General features: G+C 43.5%; 1 long non-coding RNA gene across 3 annotated transcripts in view; it reads right to left on the reverse strand.

Annotated features, from left to right (window-relative positions):
- LOC131481014 (uncharacterized) overlaps positions 1 to 14,539 on the reverse strand; it is a 169,726-nt gene that overhangs the window by 62,072 nt on the left and 93,115 nt on the right. Inside the window, exon 1 of one of the 3 annotated variants that reach the window (XR_009245991.1) lies at positions 5,050 to 5,186. The exons of the other annotated variants lie outside the window; for them this stretch is intronic. This is a non-coding gene — a long non-coding RNA (uncharacterized LOC131481014). Of the gene's footprint in view, positions 1 to 5,049; positions 5,187 to 14,539 lie in introns of those variants that run through there. 3 annotated transcript variants of the gene reach the window in all.

Genomic DNA, 14,539 nt, shown 5'->3' on the forward strand with positions numbered 1-14,539 from the left:
TCATAAAGAAGCTAAATTGTCCTGCAGATGACAATATTTTACATATAGAAAACTCTACAGACTCCACCAAAACCTGTAATGAATTAAGTAAGTCTGAAAAGTAAGTTCAGACCTTCAGTCAAGTAAAAAACCATGCATTTCCTCCTTCTGATGGTTAGCAAAGCCATTGAAAACAACACCAAAACAAGTGGCACTTTGCTTCAGACTCCCTGCTTCCAATGACAGTATGTCTTGTGGAAGTGAGCCTGTGGCATGGCCCTCTGCACCTGTAGCAGGCCCTGACTTGCCAGCCCGGCCCACAGGACTCTGACTTGTCCTTAACTGATGAAGGCAATGGGTGAAATATTTGGTCTGAAGCCAAAGCAAATAGCAGCTGACACACACACAACAGTTGGTGTCTGGCTTAAATGGCTCTGGTGCCTTCCCAGACAAAATCCTAACAACCCACCGTCCCCTCTCATGTCTGCTTGGCTCAATAAAAAGTATAACTACCATTTGTACTTCAGGGCTTACCAGCTACTTTCATTTACAGATTTTACTCAGGCCTCCCAACTACGCTAATGGTCAAGGTTTACAGTCCCCATGTTACAGATAGTGAAAACTCCAAGCTCCATCTCTGATATTGGTGGACATTAAGTCATTAACTCTCTCTGAATATCTGCTTGCTTGGTGAGAAAGTGTTCCTGAGACTCATCACAGGTGTTCTGAAAGTCAAACAGGACATTGTGTGTGCAGTGTTTGTACATGGGTGACATTGCATAAAAGTTGATTCTAATGTCCCCATTTAAATGCTGTGTCCCAGCTTTTGCCAAGGAGGAACAGGCCATTCCTCGAGTGTGAAAGGAACAGTTTGTGAGCGTGGAACCTCAGGGAGTGTGACCAATTAGAAGGGTGGCCCCAGCAAGGTCTTCCAGACCTGCATATTGGCTTCTTTACAGTGAGCATTTCAGTGAAAGGCAGGGTGTGCCTCCTCTCCCCCTTAAGCCTAGGCTGGCTTGCAGCAACAGAAGGTGGCAGAAGTGACATTGGTCCTTGAGAACTTACTCTCACCTTCTTGATGCCCTGTGAGTCCCATTTAAGGAGACCCAGCTGGCCTCTTCAGTGATGACTGAGAATGTGCTGAGAGTTCCCAGTCAACCTAGTCGCTCCAACCATCTGCACTGTGACTGGTTAGGACCAGCCAGTCCTTCCCTACCTATTTAACAGTCAGTTGAGTACAGCAAACACAACCCCAGGTGAGAGCTGTAGAGAAACTGCTCAGCTGGATGTCTAAAATTACATAATCATGAACAAACATGTGGTTATTGCTTTAGACCAGTAAACTTCAGGATATATGGTTGGTTGACACAGATGACTGATACATGACTAAAATGAAACAGTAGTGAATTGCTTAGATGGTGAGACTATTTACTGAAAGGGAATACAAAGAGTGTTTAAGGCATCCTTTTCCTGTAAACTATAGTTGGTTCCAGCCACCTACAGGGTCATTTTGACTAAAGATTAAACTATGAGCTGAATTTGCAAAAGCCTAGTCTGATAGCTGGAAATCTTTAGAGAAATAATTGTATCATTTTATACCCAGGACACTCAAAACTTACAGTCTCACTAATCTCCACCTCATCTTTATGAATAGTAAAGATTCAGACCATAGATGTCTGACGGAGACTACTGGGAGTATTTCAGCATTACGCTAGGAGTCCAAAGTCAAACTTGGGGCCAAACTTCACCAACCTTAAACCCTATCTATGCTCTGGCCTCATGGAGAGAGTAAGTGTACCTTGTCATCCCCTGAACCCCCCTCAAAGACTTCTAAATTGTTCTGGGGCACATAATGCTCAGAAACTAAACCTTCTCTCTTCCTTCTTAGGCTCAGTCCCAGTGCCACCAGCCCTAATGTACTAGGATCCATTTTAGTTCAGTGTCTTGCTTTCCCCCTCTGGTTCTCTGGGCCAGCGATAGGAGGCATGAGGCAATGGAGTCAGGAACAGCTGAAACGCACACTGGTTTCTGAGCCCTGCTTTCTGTGTGTAATTCCAACGTCCATGAGCATGGAGAAAAGAAACAGAGAGACTGCCTGCTGCAGCCATCATTGCCCAATTCTGGAGAGCAGTGGTACACAGCCCACCCTCTCTCTCCCATCATTTTGTTAGTGGTATTTCTGTAGGTTCTGTGAGGACTCAGGAAAAAAGTACATCCTACTGAAAAGACACCAAAGAAATCTGGTTTAACTTGGACCTATGGCTGGAAGTAGGCAGGTTCTTTTAAATACTTTTTGAGTCCTGCCTCAATTTACAGTCTGCCTTCAAAAGTACATTTGAAGTTTTTCCTTGCCATAGCTGCCATTATTGTTTCCTTTTTAAAAATGAAGACACTGGAGCCCAGAGAAGCAGAGTGATTTTCCCAAAATTACACAGCTAATAGAACTGGAATTTGCTGCCTACAAGCCCTTGGTTTGTCTCATTACCCTTTCTGTATTAGTGTGTCTGAGGTTGAATCCCATCATCATTAAAATAATGACAATTTTTCTGGGAGGTTTTACTCTGTGTGAGGTAAACACATTACTTGGGTTATCTCATTTAATCCTTAAAATAACCTGTGGGTAGGAACTATTTTTATGCTCTGACACATGAGAGAACTGGAGACTTAGAGAGACTACAAGCCTGCTCAAACCAAAGACTGCACAAGTAGCCTCCCACTCTGTACACCTCTGAAATAATTGTACTCACTCTCCTACCGTACCAGATAACATGAAAGATACAATTAGATGGCCCATAGGAGACTGCTTTTTAAAAATCAATCGTGTGTGGCATTCATGTAAAGGAAAATTAAAAATCTCTACTGCCACAGCTCTTATACAAAAAACAAAGCCCCAAAGAACCCCCAATAAAGGGACATAATTATAGGTCTTGAGTGACCATACAGTAGCAAAGATCGCTATCCACATAAAGAACTTACAAAGGGAAGGTATACAGGCCAGAACTGCCACTTCTAGAGGACTCTCTGAAAGAGGTGAGTATGTGCAATAATGCTAGCACAGAAAATAGAAAAGAAGAGGTCTTCCAGGTGAAAGTTCTGGGTCTTGTACCCTGTCCAATGAATGATCAGCAAGAGTCCAGGCAGCAATTGAGATCCTGAAAGCAGTAAGTACAAGGGCATGATGCTTTCAAGGCCAGAAGCATGGCTGGGGCAGGGCGGGAGTGGAGGAGTGTGTGTGTGTGTGTGTGTGTGTGTGTGTGTGTGTGTGTTGCCACCTCTCCTAGGTCATACACAGTAACTTTCACATTAACTCTAACATAGACTGAAATTCAGCTTGTAAGCTCCTTTTGCTGCTGGAATCAAAGTCCACCCTCTGGTCCTGGCACAGACGCTTGCTCTCACTTGTGGGCCTCTTCCCTGGACTTTTATGTCTCTGTTTATTCTGTGTTTTGTAAGTGGTTCATGCCTTTAAAGGGAATGCACCGGCCTCAGCCTGTCATTGTGGTCGCGCGCACTTACCCTGCTCTTGGGATGCGTGAGCCTGGGCTTTTAATTTGCTGTGATGGGAGATAATTGTTGCTTGTGCTTCCCCCTCTGAAAATAAAGCCGGGTGGTGCTTCCCAGCTGGGAATCCGCAAAGACAAACTCATCTCCAGGGCCTGTGCCAAAAGAGGCTTCGGTGGGGGCTAGAGTGACTGGTCTCGAGGTCCCTCAGCACTTTCCCTTTCTGTATTTCCAAACATATAATCAGTGTTTTCTGTAAAAGTCCAAGATGGCAAAGTCAAGAAAGTTCAGGGGGCTGGTTAATAGTGTATGCAAGAATTCTCAACCTGGAACTCAGAAATCTCAGACACTGGGAGTACTGAGTTCTATACTCTAGCCTATTCTTTGTTTACAGTTGCAATGGAATTCAAGACATCATGTTCTGACCACTGGGGTTACAAGTCAGTGTTTCCTTCTTCTTTTTTAAAACTATGACAACTTTCTTAGAAATGACCAGAGCAAAGCCCCACCAAGCCAAGTGTTGTGGACTTAAAAGTCCAGGTGTGGGTTTCTAGACCATGGACAAGATGTTTCTTGACTATAACATGAGGTAGCTGGAGACAGCATCAGAGAGTTCTTTTCTACACAGGACCTGCTTCTCTGGACCTTGTCATGGCCTTTCTCACCACAGCTGACCTGAGGACAAGGACTGTGTTATCAATTCAGGGCAAGCTCAGATGCTGTAAAGATGCCCAGGACTTGTGTGTCCTTGCTAAGCCTTGGGACTAAGTCATACAGAAAAGAGAACTTAAGAGCTAGGGAAGCTTAGGGTGGCAGAGGACCAAACTGTTAGGATATTGCCCCTTCTTTTACTCAGTGCCTTCTAGAACATCTCTGGGGCTCTGTACTCCATGTGTCTAGGTTCCAATCATGCACTGTATGACATGGGCTAAGTTCCTTGTCCTTTCCTAATTCACCCATGAATAATATGGGTAAGATACCAAAACTGTCTTACTAAGCCATTTTAGGTTTAAGATAGATAGGGTAAGTATGGTACTCATTTGGGCAATTCACTAAAAGTTGGCACTTTTCTCCTTTTGGGTACATGGTAGCACATTTCTCTAGCTGCTTGAACTTAGGCTTAACCATGCAACTTGCTTTGGCTAACACAGAGGGCAGAAGCATTCTGTGTTGCTCTATGTAGCAGCCTTTACCAGCCAGGGAAGGACAGTAATTTTCCTGGAGATTATCACATTCATTGGAATTAGCCAGGAAGCTAAAGACAAGTAGTGTGTGTTTTCATTTATTTGTGGAAGCTAAATCACTTTATCTTGTAGGACACAACTTTGTCTCCTTCTTTCTATAACAATCAGTAATGCAGTCTATGGGAAAGCTCTGTTACCCCCAAGTCATTGGATAAGAAAAGGTGACACTGGGCATTTGATGAGACAGAGAAGTAAACTTGTTATTAGATGCCAAGATTTCAGGGTTGTTTGTTCCATAACACAAACTAGCCTGCGTTCACTACAAGACAAGAAGCTTATCACAGTCCCAGACCATAATAACCTCATAGTAAATGATAGTTCTCACCTTGACGCATAGGACAAAGTTTGAGCCATTGTGTTTTTGAAGTGACCACATAGAATCGGGCACTCTCCTACACTCTCCTACAGTGTCAGGAGATGAATTAGAAGTCTTCATAGGCAATCTGAACTCAAGGAATTTCTGTTCCCTTTCTAGAGTGAGAGAGAAAGGGGGAAGAACTGTTACTTGCTCATCACTGTGAGCTCCAGTTTTTACCAGACAGAAAACAGGAAGCAGAGCTACTGTTGGCTGTCCCTATAGTTACTGAAATTATTCCTGAGGCACAAGCCCAAGGCAAAGAATAGCAGGTATCACATGCTGTATATTGGATTCCAATTGTTGACATTATTACTCGGTGCAGATCCCAAAATCATGGTTCATTTCAATAGACACACTGGGAATATTTTTCACATTAAATTCAGTAAGCTATGAAACTAGAGAAACCCAAGTTACACTTGAGTTTTTGAAGTCACAGTTAAAACAGCTGCTCATTCTTTTCAAGGAGTCTGTGACATGTAGAAAAGAGCCAGTGTAGTTAAGAGTGTGGTTTTGGATGACTATAAGATATAGCTTTGTATCCCACTTCCTTCACTTACAATGTAAGGTGATTTGTATTTAATAACCTGCTCAGTACACAGGGTATAATCTGTAAATAATAAGCCTCATTTTAGATTCTTCCAGCAGATTGGTTGGTAAAATTTAACATTTATATTGTTGTTTTAGCCATCTATTTGTTCAAAAAATATTTGCTTCAGAATTTCTCAGTGCCACTACCTCATTTATTCTTCCTGCTAACCCCATGAGATCATTAGTATTGCTCTCATTTTATGAGTAATTAAATGGAGACACAGAGACAACATGCATTTCGTGACCACAGTCTAGTTAAATGGAACAGTCAGGCTTTAAGCCCAGATCCTAAACGGGGGAAAATTCCAGAAGGTCTTAGTTACTAGAGAAATGAATCTCGCAAGTAAATTCCAAAAGTTCACTTGCTTCTTGGACAGGGGGATAGAATATTTTAACACCAGCCAGCCCACTCTGAAGTCCAGTGGCTTTGAACTTGATAGGGGTATATGCTATAGAAAGTTATGCTGTCAAAGTGTGAGTCATCTCCTAAAGATAAAGACCATGTGTGCAGAGAACATGTGGTTAAACAAGTGAAGTACAGGTCAATAAACAGCATCTCCCTTGGGATCCACACAGCCCCAGTGTGGCAGCTGAAGACTGGCACCCTTGTTTTCTGTCCACAAAGGCCTCCTGGAGAAGGACATGGGCCTCTAAGCCAGTCAACACAAGTCCCAAGCTTTTCCAGCAAGTTAAAGATTATTGTGGGTGTCTTACCTTCTCATACCTTTACCACATGTTAATGTGATTCTGAGGAAAAAAAGGGATTTCTTTTTGTTTCATTGCTTTTTAAGGCTAGCAAAATTTTTTTGAGTGTAATAACCACTCATTCTCCATCCATCACCCATATGTGGATGCCCAGCCAGGTTATTTCAGTATCATGGCTACTGGAAATAATGCTGCAGTAAACGTGAGCATTCGGGTATCTCTTTGGTATTCTGATTCTCTTTCCTTTGAATATATACCAGGTAGTGGAATTGATGGATAATGTCAATTGCCTACTTCTACTCTTGGTTTTTCTAAAGAATTTTCTTGGATGACATGGTGTTCTTTGGAATAAGCCAGGCATCTAAAAAAAGGTGGTATATGTTTTAACTCATTCATACAAGATAAAAAAAATGTGAACATGTAGAAGTAGGAAATAGAAAAGTTGATATCAGAGGCTGGGAAAGGGAGGGAGTGGGAAAAAACGAGATTGGTTATAAAAATACAGCTAGATAAGATGAAAAAGTCCAGGAGCACAATAGGGTGACAAAGGCTCACAACAATTTGTTGGATATCTAGCTAAATGAAACTAGCTAAATGAAAGAAGCTTCAAGTTTCCAAACATGAAGAAATGATAAGTAAAACAAAGTGTTCATTACTCTGACTTGTTCCTTATACATTGTATACATGGATTGGAATGGTATGACACAGCCTGCAAATATCAATTAACTATATCCCATAAGTATTCACTAAAAATCTAAAAAATTTTTCTTAATGGGATTTTGTATTTTGTGGCCCCAGACATGAAGACCATATACTGGATGTGACAAGTATTTCTGGACTCTGTGGGTCTAAGAACTGAGAGGTTTCATTAAGTGATCTGTCTTGGAGAATCAAGATGGAGGAATAGGGTAAGGACACACTTAAACAGATGGACAAACGTTAGCCAGTGTGAGAAGCAGAGAGGGCACATTCCAGGAAATAGGAGAGGACAGAACAACAGCAGAGGGGTACCTGGAGACTAATAGGCACAGGAAAGCTGCAGACACAACAGTGTGGTGTTGCAGTGACTGATACCCCAGCAGCATTCAGTGAGTGGTGATCTGAATTGCACCAGCAGCCAGAACTCCACCAGCAACAAGGTGGGAACGGATGTTCACTAGGCGTTCAAGGGGCGAACCCAGACAAAGAATTGTCTGTCCTGATGGTCTGTTTGATTTGATAAGGAACAGAGACAAAGCAGTAGGGCCCAGAAGGGAGGTGCAGGAACAGGGTGGATTTAATAGCCCAGTTGGCCCCCTAGAGCTAAATTGGGCACCATTTTGTTTAAGGAGGCAAAGGCTAAGGGACAGTACTGCACATGCACTGAGCTGGGAATGAATTAATTTCTGGCTCAGTGAATTGCAGCTATGTGGCATCCAACAAGTTCCACCCAAGACAGGTCCGGGTAGCCTTCAGACCTTATGGCCAGTAGATCAAGAATTTTAGTAGTGGTCCATCAGGTGCCATTTTGTATGGTGTGGCAAAAGTTTTTTTTTTAAGACTGCAGGGACAATAGTGAGCTGTGCATGCTCTGAGCTGAGAGTGAACTCACTGAGCTCAGTGCATTGCACTGGTCCCACAGGGAAAATAATACTGACTTTGGCATTATACAGGTCAAAATAGGTCTGTGTGGCCCTCAGACCTAATAGCCAACAGGTTCCAGCAAGATCAGCACCACCAACAACCTAGCTATATAAGACACCTGGTGGGTCTCCCTAATCTTGGAACCTGCTCCAACCAGAAGTTGGAGAAACATTGTACAGATAATGGTGCAGCCTCAGTACAGTATGACAGGAGGTAGAGACTGGTGAGCCAGGAGCTGTAGCTATGGAGACCATCGTGTAAATCGAGCATAAGAACCCAGACCTAGAATTTGCTGGAGGGAGTGACACAACTGACTGCAAACAAAAAGCCAGGTACCAACTGCAGTAAGTAAAATCAAACTGTAGACCTGTGGGTGACACATTTCAGAAACCTGCCCAAAGGAGAAAACTCTGCTAACCAGAAGTACAATGACCAAGAACAAAAGTAGAGACAAAGGCACAATGAATATAACTGAAGACTCCCTGCAAAATCCTTTGCTAACCTCAGAGTTCACTGAGGAAGACACTGAGAAAATGGGAGATATCAAATTCAAAACATTTGTTATAAAACTTCTACTCAATAACAAGTAGCACGTAAAGCAGGCATTCAAGGAATTTAAGGAATATGTCACGCTGGAAATGAATCAAATGAAAGCTGATATATGAGAAATGAAGAACACAGTGGAGCAAATTAAAAAAACAACAACAACAACAGTAGAGAGTCTCCAAAATAAATGGAGGCAGCAGAAGAATGAATCTCAGAATTAGAAGATATTTCCTGTCAGCAGGGGGAAACAAACAAAAAGCTGGAGACAGAGCTGGATCAAGCTTTAAAAAAAGTATTCAAGAATTGAAAGACAATATTAAAAGACCAAACATGGTGTCTCTCTCTCCCTCCTCTTTCGAGAGGCACCCCACCTCCTAGCTTTCTCTCCGGAGGTGCTTTCCCCTTCCAGCTCCCTTCCCTGCTCACCTGGTCTCTTCGCAAATTAACTTTTCTGTCAGAAAAAAAGCCAAACATAAGAATTATGGGAGTCTCAGAAAGTGCAGAAAGAGAAACTGGGATTAAAGGCATATTCAATGAAATAATAAAGGAAAATTTTCCCAATCTAGAGAAAGAATTGGGAGACAACATCCAGGAGGGGCACAGAACTTTCAACAGGCTTGACCAAAAGCAATTTTCACCAAGACACATGATGATCAAACTCTCTTCAATCAAACATAAGGAAAAGATCCTTAAATGTTCACATGAAACAATCAATCAACATGTAAAGGAATGCCAGTTAAACTCACAGGAGACCTCTCACAGGAAACTCTACAGACCAGAAAAAAAGAGAGTGACATATTCCAGATTCTAAAAGCAAAAAATTGTCATCCCAGAATAATGTACCCAGCAAAGCTTTCCTTTGTCTTTGAAAATTAAATAAAATTCTTCCACAGCAAAGAAGAGTTAAAAGAATATACCTCTTCCAAACTTGCCCTACAAAGGATACTTGAAGATCTTCTCTTGACAAAGAAGAGGAATAGCACCCACCAAAACCAAAGGCAAATGTGAAGAACATCCCAGTAAAATAACAACAGAATACTAAATCAAAGAACAACCCATTGCTAAAATGACAGGACCAAATTACCACCCATTCACGTTAACCCTGAATGTAAATGACTTAAACACAACAATCAAATGTCATAGATTAGCAGACTGTTTAAAAAACAAAACCCAGGTATTTGTTGCCTACAGGAGACATATCTCACCAACAAAAATCAGTAGGAACTATATCTCATGGATTTTAGTTTTTGTTTTTTTTTAGTTTCATCTCTTCAAAACTCATTAAATTCTTCAATAACTCATAGATGATATAGTAGAATCATTTTCTTCAAGAAGGTTCTTGATATTTTTTTCATTTCTTCAGCGACACATTAGTCACTCAGTAGTATATTACTTAACTTCACAGTGTTGTTAATTTCTTTTTCCTTCCTGTCATTGATTTTATATTGTGACTTATCATTTAGGGGATGTATAGCAACTGTAAAATGGAGATTATCATATCCAGATGTGAGGATACAATGCAGTATGCATCTCTACTTCCAGACCAAAGATGAACTACTAATGAAACTGTTTACTATATCTTGGCAATAGGATGTTGGACTCTCTGCCATTGTCCATGCCCACAATAATGGACATATGACTGCTTATGAAAAACTATACTATAGTAATAATATAGAGGAGCTCAGTGAGGGGGGAGGGGATTAGGAAGGGGATATGGGAAATCCCAAGACCTATGGAACTGTATCAGAAAATAATTAATAATAAGAATAAGAAGCAGAGTTAAAAAAAAATAAAACTACAAAAAAGTGATCTGTCTCCTTGATGAATTCTATCACAAAATTTTACTGGTAATGCCAAGCTGGAAGACAGGTACAGCATCTATTACTATCATTAAATTTATTCAACAAATATGCTTGGGGACCCTCCAAGCAGTGTGGTGAGGTTCTGCAAGGGAGGCAGAGATGAATTCCCTGCTTTATGGGAGTTTGCAGTCTACTAAAAAAAATACTAAGTGCCTCTCCCATAGAGCTAGCTGTCCAGTAGTTGACCCCAGTGTCTGAGTCAGCATACCTATTTGACCTAGAAACTCAATGTCCTCAGGTTTCACTGGTTTGAGCTTATACATGGCACATAGTAACTCAAACACCTGCACATCAATGGCTTTTGACTGCTGCCTGTGAGTTTGTCGGCCTCTGGGAATGCTATCAGAATCTCCCTGAAGGACTCTGGGGGTCATAGGGGTGTGAGTGCTCAGTACAAGGGTGTGTGGCCTCTTGTGGAGCCCTGTGACGTGAGCTGCTCCCCAGGCACTTGGGACCCCTGCACCTCCCCGGTCTCCATCAGTTGCCACTTCCCTACAACAGAAGTGGGAAGACTGCTCTTCCACCCAGCTTTCCCGGGGTCCCTCATCAGCCAAGCCTTTCAGCCTCTGCATCACCTTCTCAAAACCTTAAGGTGTTGTACTTGTAGAGGGAAATGACCCAGAGAAGGGCTTTGCGTCACATCTTCCTCTAGACCGCACCATTCAGCTAATCACACTCCCTTTACCCAGTACAAGAGGCCCCATGCTCATCAACTCCTTCAAACACTACCAAGGACTGGAGGAACGGTCTTCCTTAGAGTGAAGCTACCCCTCACCACCCATGTGGCAAACTCTGACAGGTGACACCTATAAGCTGGAAGGGACTCTGGGACAACAGGCATCAGCCAAGACTGTCCTAGAAAAGCTGAGAACTAGGACAATTCCTGGTCCCCAACTCAGCCCACATCTGCTAGTCTTGCCACACATCCTATTGAGGTAGGGCTTTACTCATGCTGAGTTTCCATGCATTGGCCAAAAGATACAAAAACCCACTAGAGCCAAATTTCAGCTGCCTGTCTAATAATAGAAGTCAAGCACCCATGCACTTGAATGAAGGAGCTGGTGTATGAGTTTGAACTTCTACCAAACTGACTTAACCACTATAAAATCCATAGGTCCCAATTTAGGAAACAACTGTCTACAGCCTGGTTGATTGGTTGATGGTGGCAGCTTTCAGGAAAGTAAAAAAAAAAAATCTTTAGTCAAGAATGTGCTTGCCCTAGCTTTTTCTGATTTACCACCATCTGTGTCTTAAAGGGAACTCACTTAACTTGAGGAATTAGTTTCCTGGAACACCTGAGTAAGATTCCAACATATGTAGACATTGGTCCCCAGGCTGGTGTAGCAACCTTCCTCCCCCTTGAGCAATCAGGTTTCTCTAAGAAGACAGTTGCTTAAAGCTGGTCAGCACTTACTGACTTTATTGTGTTTGCTTCTACAGGAAAATTACAGTCACCAGTTTGAATGGACTAATCAAGACCTATGAATTCCTGTCTGCACTAATACCCACTTTCCCCGAGATCAAAGCCACATGGCCGCGGAGACAGATTTTCAGCTGCTTTTTTTGTTTCCTCTCTGATCACAGGGATTTATCACTTCAGTGCCACAATCAGGTTAGGGCCTTTTCACTCAGCTGTTTGGTACCAGACTATTGGGTAAAGGATGATATGATGGTTTGAATTTATGCCGATTTGCCTTATAAACAAACAATCCTGTGATTTTTTTTAAGCCTTTTTTTTTTTTTTTACAAGAAAAGACCTTTCTATGTGACTTTTGAAAGGGGAACCAGTGATACTTAGGAAATGCAATAGACCTAATTTTGTCTCACCTCCCATTAACCCATAGATGGACCAGCTATGACAAAGGAACTGTCTCTGGGCTGACATAAAATGCCGTCTGGTAAGGAACAGCTCTGCAGGTGCATAATGGGCCAGAGGGATCTTCAGCACCACTGACAGGGTGCAGGGACTCTGGCGCAGCCGCTCCTCTCAGGGATGGCTCACCCTTGTGTTTAACAGAAAGATCACCCACCCACAGCACTTCTGCTGCTGGAAGACCCTCTCTGGAATGTCCCTGCCACCTGCCCCTTAACTTCAAAGAATGAACTGCATCATTTGTGTCTGTTTCTATGCTGTCCTCCCACCCTCCCCAGAGTCTCCTAGTTTGTACCAGTCCTTCTTGTTCTGTGGGAAACTGCTGTATGTAGGCAGGGGCAACAGACCGGCATCCATGGCTGCCGTGATACTGTTTAGTTCCATGGTGCTCTTTCTTTCCAGGCCCCCTGTCACCCTGTGGGTTCTCTGGATGTCACAAGCTCTCACTGTGAGCGTAGCCTGCTTGTGCCTTTGTCCTACCCTACTGTCTGATTGGCCCAGGGTCTGACCAGATCTGCCAGGCACTCCCCTATCTTTGCCCCCTCCTCCTCTCCCCCGCCCCCTGGTAGTGAGTATGTGTGATATCTGCCAGCCAGACTACATAGCAGATCCCAGCAGGATTTCTTGGCGCCTAGTAGCAGCCTGATGAGTAGCTGAAGGGTGACTGAGTGAAGAAGTGTGACATTTCTGCCCTGCTTCCCCAGGATCCGCATTTCCAACTAGGAGGTCAATGAGTATGAATGAAGCCCCTCCGGCCCAGTGTGAACACTCTGGGAGGAAAACCAGAAACAAGGGAGGAAGAGCTGTTGCTTCTCTGGGAGTTTTTCCAGGGCCTCTTGTAAGGAGGAAGAAGGAAGAAGCATTTCCTCCCCAGCCCTGGCTGGGTGCCAGCAACTTAACTCAACATTTCTCTGCTCAGTCTTTGTTCAGTTTGGGACACACTGGGGACATAAAGAACATGAGTGGTGAGTGCACCTGGACTCTCAGATCTCCCAGTGTGGATACTCATGGTCCTTTTGGCTCAAGGATCCAGTAACTGTCAGGTTTAGCAAAAAAGAGGCCCTCACATAGCCAGATCTCAGCTGTTAGAATTCACCTATGTTACAAGGAGCAAAGAGTAAACAGAGCTTTGCGGAAACTCCCGGCGGGGAGGAGGTGTGCTAAACCAGGCATCTTCTGAATCTTCCCCAAAACACTGTGTCCATCCCATGCTAGAAGTGATCCTAGGGGGTGGGGGTGGGAAGCACAGTCAGTCACAGGGTCCAAATGTCCCCAGCTTTCCTAAAAGTAAATGTGCAGAAGGAAAAGTCCATCAGAGTGCCTTTGGCATTGGCAGAGGCTCCGTAAATAGAATCTGATTGGTGGACCCATCGTCATCTCCAGCTCCTTAGGTACTTGACAGTGCAGGGCCATCTTCCAGCAAGCCAAAACAGAGCCCAGTGGTGACCCTAATCCACCCAGAAGGTAAGGTACAGTGCCAGCCTTTCCACCCTGCACGTCTGTGGCCCGTGTTGGGCAGAAGAACAATTCTGTATGGTGACTAAGTTGTGTTTAGAACTTATTAAAAATAAAAACCCAGAAAATAGCTCTCAAGCTATTTCTCTCCCTATCGACACATGGGCCTTGATCGTGCCGACAGGATCCCTAGATTCTGTTATAGGCACTCCAAAGTGGTCAGACAGCCTCAACCTGCCTCGGGGAGGGCTCACTGCAACCCCCAATGATGACTATGGGCTAATTGTGCACTCTTGCTGTGGGAATACAGGGCCACGTGGGCAGCAAGCACCCCTGCTGCTGTGGTTCAGATGTGGTTTGTTCCCTCTAAAAGTCATGTTGAGATGAGGCCCTCAATGTAACAACGTGGAGACTCGGGTGACTTGAGTCATGAAGGGAGATTAGAACGTTTCTCCTAGGAATGAGTTTGCACTCTTGCAGGACCTGACTAGTCACCTCAGAGCAGGCTGTCCTGAAACAACCTTAGCTTCCTTGGTTTCCTCTTGCTTCCTTTTCCACTATGTGACTCGCCTCTTCCAGTCATCTCACATGCCCACCCATTTTGCTGTGCACAGTGGGCAATAAGAGACCCTCACCATAAGCTGAGCAAATCCTGGTGCCACACACTCTGGAACTCCCAAAACTATCAGCCAAATAGGCCACTTTTGCTTCATAAGTTACTCAGGCTCAAATCTTCTGTGAGAGCAGCAGAAAATGCATAAAAATGCCTCTTAAGGGCCGTGTTGAGAGGTAAGAACAGTCTGAA

Source organism: Ochotona princeps, chromosome 8, assembly GCF_030435755.1.
Source record: "Ochotona princeps isolate mOchPri1 chromosome 8, mOchPri1.hap1, whole genome shotgun sequence".
Lineage (NCBI taxonomy): Eukaryota > Metazoa > Chordata > Mammalia > Lagomorpha > Ochotonidae > Ochotona > Ochotona princeps.